The sequence below is a fragment of the Cornus florida genome, unplaced genomic scaffold (assembly GCF_030987335.1).
Source record: "Cornus florida cultivar Cherokee Brave unplaced genomic scaffold, ASM3098733v1 CherokeeBrave_3.0.0_Hap2_Chr02, whole genome shotgun sequence".
Classification (NCBI taxonomy): Eukaryota; Viridiplantae; Streptophyta; class Magnoliopsida; order Cornales; family Cornaceae; genus Cornus; species Cornus florida.
In genome coordinates this window covers 39,757,186-39,769,310 of record NW_026775572.1, presented here as the reverse complement: position 1 = coordinate 39,769,310, position 12,125 = coordinate 39,757,186, and positions in this window count along the sequence as shown.

Genomic DNA, 12,125 nt, shown 5'->3' with positions numbered 1-12,125 from the left:
AGCGCCACCCTAGTTATCTTTGACGAAGGTGCATTCATAGAAGTGACCGTGAACGATGATCCATGCTGAATCAGGCGAATTATGTTTGGTCACATCGGACATTGAGCAGCCGTCTTCATGACCTACCTAATCATACATAAATAACTTGTTTATCAATCACCTATTCTAATTTGTATAACACTCACTTACTCTTATTCCTCAATGTTTTGTGTACATTGTATTTATTTAACTCAAAACGTTACCCATTGAGTCTCATACTTTCTCACTCTACATTTCTAACAAAATAATATAAAGCACATATGGATTTTGAATAATAAAAACCAGTCAAATGAATTATATAATATGTGCATCAGAATTACATCTTAATTACGAGAATAAATAGATAGAAAACTGGACGGTAATGGCTAAAAGAAAGGAATAAGCAGCTAGGGTTTTACTCCAAATCAGGTAGCTGTAACAACCAAACCAAACCCTATGCATTCAAAATGGTGTTATTAATTATGATATAGTTTGTATAGAAAATTGCGAAAGGGACGTACTGTTTTTGTATTCCTAGATTTAGAATTTAGGGTTAATTCCACTTATACCCCCTGAACTATGTTAATATTCCACACACACCCTTTACATTTCATAATTTCACCTACACTCCCTATCAGTAACGGCCGTCTAATTTACCAACGGGAATATGTAAGTTTACTATTTTACCCTTTAATTATATATTAAAATTTATAACTGAAAAAGACTTTTACACCCTCTTAACACCATTTAATTTCTCTCTCTACCCTCACACACACACATATATATGTACCCACACACTATATTTATATATATAGGGAAATGATATTTCCTCCTACTCGAACAACCAAAATATCCTCCTAAACCAATGTGGCATAGCCATGTCATCTCACTAAGCTATATAATTTTCTCTCTCTAAGAATCTGTCATTCTTTTTCTGTTTCTGGTTTATTACTCTCTCTCATAAATTATTCTTTCAGTTGTTAGATTCTTCTCATCGCCTCTCTTTTTCTCTTTGATTTGATTAAGGTTTATATATAGAATCCAAGAGAAAGCCAGAATTAAAGAGAGGGAAACCAACAAGAGGAGAAATTTTAATGCTCTGCATTTCTGGAATCTACAGTTGTCCGACGGCATGGCGCGACCAAAAATGGGTATTGAAAATGGGTCTGCGACGGTAATGGACCAGGCGACTTCCAACGGCGGCGAGGCTGTAATTGGATTATCCAATTTTGGCAACCTTCACTGTTGTTGGCAGCAGATAGCTGAAACCCAAATCCAAAACCTGCCCCCAACTGAATCAACTCAGCCTAGTTTATGACTCAACACCTCTGGATCGAACCCAGTACGGATAGCTATGGACGATGAAGCCAGTTTTTCCGAACTGAATTTTTTACACAAGCTTCATCGACCAAATGAGGAGCATAGCTATACTCTCCTTCTCCTTCTCCTTCAACACCACAGCGGCAACCACCCACCATGGAGAATGTGGTTCTTTTACAGATATATGTGTGTGTGTGTGTGTCTCACCATGTTACAAACCCACGCCACCAGAGAGATAAGAGAAAATGATGGCGGCGATGAATCGGCGGGCCGTGGAGTTAACCTGCAAGATTAGGCACTCACTGTCGTGTACGCGAACTGAACCGTGACCAAGGAAGTGGGCGGCGGCGGAACCCATCAAGCTGTACCTTTCTTCTCTATAAACCCATTTGTCTCGCCTCTCTCTCTCTAACCCATTTGTCATCCTCAACCACCACCACCATCAAATTTTCAATCAGATTCCCCACATTTACTATCACTATGCAATACAAACAAATCAAAAAATCTCAAACACGACGTTTTTAGATCTAAACTTTGAAGAATAAATTGAGAAATAGATGAGTTTTTTTTGTTTTTTTGCAGTTGGGTCTTTCAGAAAGAGAGAGTAAAAGTGCGTCGTGGCATGATTTATGGGATGTCGTGTCATGCCACGTCTAATTCGGAGGATATTTCGGTAGTTGGAGTTGGAAGATGTATCACGATTCATATATATATATATTCTTTTTTTTCTTTCTTTCTTTCTTTTTCATTAACGTCGGTGACAAAGCAACTACGCCACCGATGGAATACACAACAACCGATCTCGTCGTTTCTCCACCTCAACCTACCACCACCACGGCCGACCACCAACCACCATCCACAATCACCCTTTGCAAACAACACCACTAGCAGACCCAAGATCCAATTGCGAAAAAAAAAACGTTGTAGTTGCAGGGTATGTTTGGGAGAACAGAATGAAGATTGATGAAGTCGAAGGAGGTGTCTAAGTCTTCAACCCAAAATTTGAATCATGTGTTGTATTGGCAACAAGAAGATCGAACCCGATGGCGGCGCGTGACTACCGTCACCCTTCAGCAATTTGAGTCATAACATTGCCGAAAACTCCATCTCCGTCGATCTCAAGGTTCATAAATGATCAGTTCACCGCTGACAATTCCTCTCCCGGAACTCACCTGATCTCGCCAGAAACCCGACTCAATTCATTGTTATTTTTCTTTTTTGTTTCCAAATCAAATCAGGAAAAAAAAAAAAAAAAATTAGAAAGAGATTTCCAAAAACAAAATTCCAAAAAAAATACAGAGAAGATTGTTATTTCCAAAAACAAAATTCCAACTAGAGAGATTTCCGAAAAAAAAATTCCAACTAGAGAGATTTCCAATTGAGAGAGGGAGGCTAGGATTCTACAACGAGAAGGGGATTTCAGTTCAGAAAGATACAGAGAAGATTTTTTGGTGCATGGATTAATACTATGGGCTCAATTCCGGCGACTTACAAAGTTGAAGCAATCGGTGAATGGTGTTCTGGGGTCGATAATATGAGTACACTGGATTAAACTTTTTGAGTTTATAAGTTAAGGATAATTTTGTAAATTTGCATTGGTCAATGAGGTTAAAAATGTCATTTTAAGTATTGGAAGGGCAAAATTGACCTTGTACAGAATTGTTCATGCTGACACCGTTAGTTATTTAACAGCAGGGGGTAGTTTGTTACATAAATCAAAACCTTAAGGGAGGTAAGTGAAATTATGAAACGTAGAAAGGTGCGTGTGGAATATTAGCATAGTTCAGAGGGTGTAGGTAAAATTAACCCTAGAATTTATTAATAAGGAAAATGGCAAAAGGGATGGTTTGAAAATGATGTGGCAATCCATTTAAGCATAAATTAATCATATTTGACTTCAGTACTGACATAACCCGCGAATATCGCAAACAAAACACCGATGATAAGATTGAGCCCAACTATATAATTTCAAATCATTTAACAATTGATATCGGTTTGCATTTTTTACTCATTTAACTTTTTTCACTGATATGCAAGTTAAATTTATAATAAGATGAAATATTATTTCAAGTGTCAACTCGATCACAACTATCATAGTTGTAACGTTTAGTCGGTAATTGCCTTGCCTTTGTGGGAAGAATGAGGAAGAAAGAATAGATGTAGTCAGTTAATTATAATAATAATAATAATAATAATAATGATAATGATACTAAATGAATGAATGAGACATTCTTTTGACTATATTTTTTTTCTCTTTATAAAGCTGGATAGAAAATAGATATTAAGAAAATAAAAATTATTATTTATAATGTAAAGTAATTGTATTACCCTTCACCATTTTCTGTTAAATTATATAATAAAGATAAAATAATAATAATAAAAAATGAACAACTCTTTCTATTATGTTGCGTTTGGTGTGTATGCATAAAATGGAATGCAAGTGGAATAAGAATGAGAATGGGAATGGAATGGCCATTCTTATTCTATTGTTTGGATGTAAATATGAAATATGTAGGAAAAAAATGATAATATTCATTCTAGTGTTTGGTCGGACTAATTTAAAATTTAGAATGGAATAAATTTCAAATTGAGTTCTTCAAAATATCCTTCTTATTAATAAATAAATTAAATTAATAAAATAACATTCTTCTATAATTTTTTTAAAAATAAATGGTGGCAATGGTGGTGGTAGAAGTGGAAAGCGGTAATGGTATAGGTGGTGGTGTTAGAAGGTGGCGGTAGTGGCAATGGTGGAAGGTGGCAGTGGTGATGGTGGAAAGCAGCGGTTGTAGTGTAATGGTGGTGGTGGAAGGAGATAGTGGTGTAAGTGACGGTGGTGGTGGAAGGCAGTGGAGGTGGCAGCAACGGTGGTGGTGGTGGAAGGTAGTGGGGGTGGAATTCGGTAGTTGTGGTGAAAGGCGGCGGTGGCAATGGTGGTGGAAGGTGGTAACGGTGGTTAAAGGCGACAGTGGTGGTGGTGGTGGTGGAAGGTGGTGGTGGTAGTGGAAGGTGGTAGAGGTAGTGAAAGGTGCAGCGGCGACGGTGGTGAAAGACGACGGCGGTGGTGGTGATGGAAGGTGGTAGCAGTGGTGAAAGGCGGCGGCGGTGATGGTGATGGAAAGTGGTAGCGGTGGTGAAAGGCGGTGGTGGTGGTGGAAAGTAGCGATGGTGGTGGTGAAAGGTAGCGGTGCTGAAGGTGGTGGCTGTGGTGAATGGTGATGGCGGTGGTGAAAAGAGGTGGGCGGTGGTGAAAGTTAATGGCGGCGGTGGTGATAGTGGTGGAAGTCAGTGGCAGTGGTGGTGAAAGGCGAAGGTGGTTGTGCTGGAAGGTAGTGGGGGTTTTTGGACTTGAAACATGAGGGAACATGAGTGTTTTTTGGGAAGTTGAATTTTAAAAAAAAAAATTACTTGGGAATGAAATGGTAATTCTATAGGTTTAGTTGTGGAATGGATTTTCATTTCAATGAAATGACCATTTCCAGTTTAAATTGCAAACCAAACAAAATGGTTTTAATTGATTTGGAATGTGTATTCCATTCCATTCCATTCCTGCACACCATACGCAACATTAGTTTATCAAACTCAATTAAACAAAAGGGTGAAGTACACCTTTACTTTTCCATGGATGTTTTTACCCTCGTTTCACTCATATATTTTCCATTAGTTACACATTTATGCGAAATAAACCATATTGATTAGAGGTGCACAAAAGAATCGTGTAACCGAATCGAACCAGACTGAATCAGGGCTTCGGTTCCGGTTCTCACTGTTTTGGTTCCAAAAATTAGGAACTATTTATTTACGGTTCGGTTCCATTTCCAGGCCAGTGGAAACCGAACTGAACCGGAACCGTATATATATATATATATATAATATTTGATTATATTATAGATTTATATTTAATTCTATGGTGTCAATTTAGTAATTAGTAAGTATAGTACTATATTGTCAAGTCAAATGGAACCTCTAAAAATAGAGGGAATGCAATTTACCCGAATAGTCTGCATCTAAAATATATTCTAGTATTTATATTATATTAAATAAAGTATAATGTTTTCTTTATCTATTTTATTTTCATTTTTTAACAGTCCAAATGCTGCCATAATATGATAATATACTAGAATATTATTTTTGTGTACTGCTTTTTGGAATCTACCAAGTTTTATCAAGACTATAATAACATATTATACTCATGCTGATGATATTATCTTGTTTGCTCATAGAGGCTTATCTTCAGCCAACATCCTCAAAAGATATTTGCATGTCTTGAAGTCGGCAACAGTGCAAGACGGCTCATCTTTCTTAGTCAATGGTTCTGTGGAACCAACCTGTGAATGCTGGTTTGGTTTGGTTCCATATACACACGATTTCGATTCCGGTTCCATTTTTAAGGAATTATTGTGACCGGTTTCGATTCTTGGCGGGAACCGTACCGAACTGAACTGAACCGTGTGCACCCCTAATATATATTGATGGCATCACTATGAGAAAATTAAATTTGATTATACATCTTTTTTGTATTTTAATTTGAGTGATATGAATCAAGCGTGAATCATGATAGAATGGTATATCCTTAACTTTTAATCATTTGTAAAAACAACTTTCACGAATGAGTTACTTACCTAAATGTGTAAAAATAAAATTTAAATAAAATTTTTATTAGTATTGCGAGGTTAGTAAATCTTTTTAATGAAACTCTTTTTCACCCAATAAAATACAAAAGACATGCGGATGGCCATCATGACAAAAATAGTTCTAAAGAAAAGAAGGTTAAAACTTAAAACACTGGCTTTGTTTCTGGTTTAGGGAATGTTTTCCTTGGGCTCTTGTTGGGTTATTGTTGGGTGGACTATTTTGGGTCTTGAGTTTTTGTTTTGGGCCTTGTTTTCTATAGGCCCGCATCTTTGCATATTCCTTTATCCCTTATTAATACTTTTTTTTAATTTAAAATAAATATTTTCTATATTTTAATTGTAGTATTGCCTCTTTAAAAATTTATAATTCTAAAGAGTTACATTCAAATTTAAACACCTCTTCATAAGACCTCTCCTGTTTTGTATTAACCATTAGTCGCTCTAATTAAATTTATTTGTATTCTAAATTCTGTATTAAAAAAGTGATTGGTTATAGGTTTGGACTGTTAATCACCTACTTAAATCTTAAAAACAATAACATATGTAAAATGCGATGTCATATTGTGAGCACAGGTCAACTGCTCTTTTGCTGCCTTGTCAATTAATCAAATATGATTTAATTGTAAACTATAATAATTCGTGTTAAGCCATTAATCACAAATTTACATGAATCCCATATCTTAGAACTTCATGATTTTCACATATCTATAATGCATAAATAAATACTAGTTAGATATAAATACTTCGATTCACGATATCAATTCTTGTTGAGATTAAATCCAACGTCCAGATCCTTTGGTTACGAACTAATCTGTAACTCTGATCAACAGGCAAAGTGGAAACTGATTTCTCTCTTTTGACCTTTTGCACACATAAAACTTTTACGTGTTGTATCATTAATTGTACATAATTAACGGAGTGTATGCACTTTTATAAAGGCAGAGAGATAACCAGTTTTTTCTTATAGTAACATAATTCTACTTTCCATCAAAGTAAGGAATAAAAAAGGAAAACACTTCTCCAATAAGTAATTACCAAAAAGGTAATTATAAGTTGACCAAAAATAAATAATATTAATTGATATCTATTTACTTACCCACCAAGTAATATGTCACATATCCAAATCATGTGGGTCACAATTAAATAAATAATCTTACATTCTCCCACTTGGCACATATGATAATTTCTGTAGTGGTTTAGTAAAATAGTCATTAATGTGCACTATAAATCAGATTAACTTATTAAATTGGTCATCATAAATACCATGGTAAATAAATTACCAATGCGAGTCATGGCAGTTATATATCCTTAAATGACATAGTCCCTTCCATGTACCACAATACTAGTAATCTATTCAACATAGTCTATAAATGAAAAATATCGATAATGATCTAACAATAATGTCTTTTCCAAGACTATTCCTATTACTACTTATTAAAGTAATACGTACATGTACATTAATTAATAGGAAATATCAGAAACACATTTGATCAGCGCAAAATGTCAAATATATATAAGCACTATTTAAGCAATCCACAATTAAAAAATAATCATCATTGACTACATTTAAGACCCATTCTTTCAACATGTTCTATAAATGTCTTGGATGGTAGTCCATTCATTAATGGATTGCAATCATAAGTTGTGTGCTTATAATTTCAATAGACATTTGTTGTTTCTAAATATCTTCTTTAATGATAAAGTATTTCAACTTTAGAATACCTATCGTTTTTCATACAAGAAGATCAACAATTGCAGCATAAATTTTCAGCAATCTGAAAACGGTACCCATAACTCCAAGTCCTGAAATAAATTCTGCAACCATAAATTATAGCCTCAAAACATGCTACAAATTAAAATTTCATAATAGACAAAGTAATCATAAATTACTTTGCACTTTTTCATAATATTGTTCCTCCAATCAAATCTTCTAGAACTCTTTTAATATATGCTTTATGAGACAATTCTAAAAACAAATCAATGTGATCTATAATGAAATATTTCTATTCCTATCACATAGGATGCTTCATCCATATATTTCATTTCAAGGTTCTTAGAGATAACTTTTAGTTTCATATAATAAACTAAGATCACTACTAACAAATAAAATATCATCAATATATAGAATCAGAAATATAAACTTACTCCTACCAACCTTCTAGTATATACACTGATCAACAGTGTTTTTCTTAAAACCAAAAGAAATAATGGTATCATTAAACTTAATATACCATTGTTAGGAAGCTTGTTTAAATCTATATATTGACGTCTTAAGTTTACGGACCATGAATTCTTTACCCTCTAATATGAAGTCTTCAAGTTGTTTCATATGGACTTCCTCTTATAAACTCCTATTCATAAAAATTGTATTCACATCCATTTGATGTAACTCTAAATCATAATAAGTTACTAATGTCATGATATTTTAAAAGATTCCTTCTTAAATACTAAAGAGAAGGTTTCTTTATAATCTCTTAATTCATGACACTAATCCATTTAGTAAAATCATTACTATTAATGACTTGTGAATATGTAACCGGATCCGTATATATCTCACTATATATCAAAATCAGATTCTTGCAGATATATCACATAGTCATCCAGAATAACAAATTTCCTTTCTCTTTGAGATCGTCTTAATGTTATTCCTTATGATTCTTCTACAATCTATTTATTGGTGACAATATCATTATAGAGTTGTTGATCATTCAATTATTCTTCGTTGTTATACGGTTCAACAACTGAAGGAACAATTATTTCCTTATAAGTTATGGATAAAGATATTTGTACCATAACTTCTGAAATGATCAAATTCTTATTTTTATCACTCCCACTAATTTCACCATTCTTAATGAATCTGACATTACCGGTTTCAATAATTATCGTACTATGTTTCGGATAGTAAAACTTATACCCTTTAAATTACTTAATATCCACAACATTATGGGTAACGAGGAATTACTTAACATACTCCTAACCAATTCCATAAGAGTACGATTACGCCTTACAGCTACTCGCTTCTACTGTGGCATATATAACAAAGTGTATTGAACACAAATGGCATACATTTCAAGGAGTTTAACAAACGGTTAGAGTATTAACCTGTTTCATCATACTTTACATAATATTCACCACCTCTATATGACCTTATGATTTTCACTTTCTATCTAGTTGTTTTTCAATCTCATTTATGTATACTTCAAGAGTACCCACTATTTGAGATTTTTCATTCAACAAATAAATATATCCACAACGTGAAAAATCAACTATAAAGGCGATAAAATACTTTTCTCCTCCAAAAAATGGAACGTTAAAAGGTCTACAAATATCTGTATGAATAATTTCAAGAAGCTATTTACTTATTGTGGCTCATTTCTTTGTGTGTTTGATTTGTTTACCTTTAATACAATCTACACACACATCAAAATCAATAAAGTTTAGATTTAGAAGAATCACATCTTTTACTAATTTTCCTAACTTTTTACTAGATATTGACCTAGTCTTTTATGCCAAAGATAAATTTTCTATTAATTGAGTTACGCTTAATTCTAACATTATGATACAAGATCAAAAGGATTTTAATAAATAAACCATCAAATTTGAATTTACAGAAATCATCAACAATAATACCATAACTCACAAATTATAATTTCTTAAATAAATATCATTACCAAATTTAAATGAAAAACCATTAACATAAAGTTTTTGAAATAAAATCAAATTTTGGGAAATTGAATAAACATAAAAAATTTAAAATAATTTAAATAAAATCCATTGTCTAACATTAAACATAGTGTCACAATGGTTTCAACAAAACTTTTTCCCAATTATCATAAATAAGAAATTCTTATTTGAATTTGTGGTTTAGGTCATAAAAAATTCTTGCATCTATTAGAAACATAAATATTAGTACTTAAGTCAACCTATCATGTATTAAAAAGAATTTCAACAAGTAATTCGCAATATACAAAAGCCAAAAGCGTACTTTTTTTTTTCGAATCATTCTTTATATATATGTCATGTAATATTTCTAAAAGTGTTCAATACATTAATGACACTTTTTCATTATTACATTACTTTCTTTTAGTAGATTGACCTAAATTTTTTAATTTTGGGTGTTGCTCACTTATTGCCTTTTTTGACTTATTTCCAAATTTTTTTCTAACTTCTTGAATCATCAGATGAACATAATGATTACCTTGCTACTTAAGTTTTGTCTCCTCGTAAATTAACATAATGGTCAATTAAATCACTTTCCACTTGTCTTAATAGTGCTAATTCGAAATGACCCATACTGAATAGACAATAAATTGAGAATAAATTGAATAAGAAAATTCTTTTCCACAATTATCCATAAGGTTCTCAATTTGGTAGCAACATTAGTCATCCTAAGAACATACACATACATGGTAGTTATATCAATTAATAATTTTCGTTTTAGATATTTATCTACAACACGAAAACATTCTTATAATCAAATATTCCTTAGCACTATCACTATGAGGAACAATTATTCGCATAACCATAATACTTAATCTGTTCGATCTCTCCCAAGCTTTATGGAGAATCTTTTCTTCCTCACTGTTTTTATCAGTAATAACAGTAAGTTTCTCAATTTAAAATATTAAATTAAGATTTAACACATCTAAATTTTGAACTCAACTTACTCATTTCATTATGAGAAGTTAGTCATATTGAGAATCAGAACAGATGTAGCATGCGTATTAAGTGATGTAATAAAACAAATATAATAAGATAAAATCTTAACAACAATAATGCTTTGAGTTAACAATACGTATGTATAACTTAAAAATATAAATACAATATATAACTATAGTACCCCTTTGGGTGGCAACTATAAAATACTAATAATGATGCTTACATGTATTTATATGTATACATTTATTGGTGATGCATTATTTAATTAAACAAATAAGTTACCTTTGGATATCCTATATTTACCTAATTAAAAAAAAAAAAATACATACGACCCTTTAATTTTTATTTAATCACTTGAAAATCAATTCCCTTTGAGGAATTATTTATCATAATTAAATAAAATCAATATTCATGAATATCACAAAAAATTATAAGCATCATAATTCATGAAATATTGCAATTATGTTTACTATTAAAATTAATATTCATCAACTATTATGGTTAGGCCACTTTGGTAGCTACCAACCTTTACATAATATGAATATTAAATTAGATAGTAACTAATTTATGATTAATTATGTCTATTACAAAAATTAATATTCATCAATCATTATGATTGGGCTACTTTAGTAGCTACCAATCTTCACAAATATGAATATTAAATTAAACAGTAATTAAGTCATCATTAAGTTATATTTACTACTAAAATTAATATTCATCGACCATTATAGTTAGGCCACTTTGGTAGCTACTAACCCACACATAATATGAATATTAAATTAATTAGTAATTAATTATTTATTAATTTACCCATTTAATATTATACACACATATTCATAATTGTCGATTAAAGTTTAAGCAACTTCGATCTCAAAAACTTAATAGTCCGAAATTTCATAGAAAATATCTTTTTATTTTATATACACAATAAAATATATTATTTTATTTTCGGACTTAAAGATCATAATTGAATCAATTTAAAATTGATTCTACAATATGTATGTATGTTTGGGTACGAAACAACAAGTTATTTGCATGTCTAATTTATTAGATTAAATTTCTAAACTCACAAATTATTCTAGAAATTCAAATTCCTAAAATAAATAAATAAATACATATATTTTATGTATTCAATAACTTTAATTTTAATTTATTTTAAATTAAAATCAGAATCTTCAAATCATTGGACAAATACTTATAACAATAATTTAAACCTCTTTAATAAAATAAATAAATACTTTAACTTTATGTATTTATTAATTTTTAAATAATAATAATAACGAGTCTTTGTAATCCTTTCACAACTGAATAATCTAAACATACAATTCTAAAAGAATGGATTATACAATCATTTAATTTTAAATTTATACATATTATTTATGCAGCTTTAATGAAAAATAATGAGTTCCTAAACCGTTAGCTCTGATACCACATGTAAACTATAATAATTCGTGTTAAGCCATTAATCACAAATTTACATGAATCCCATATCTT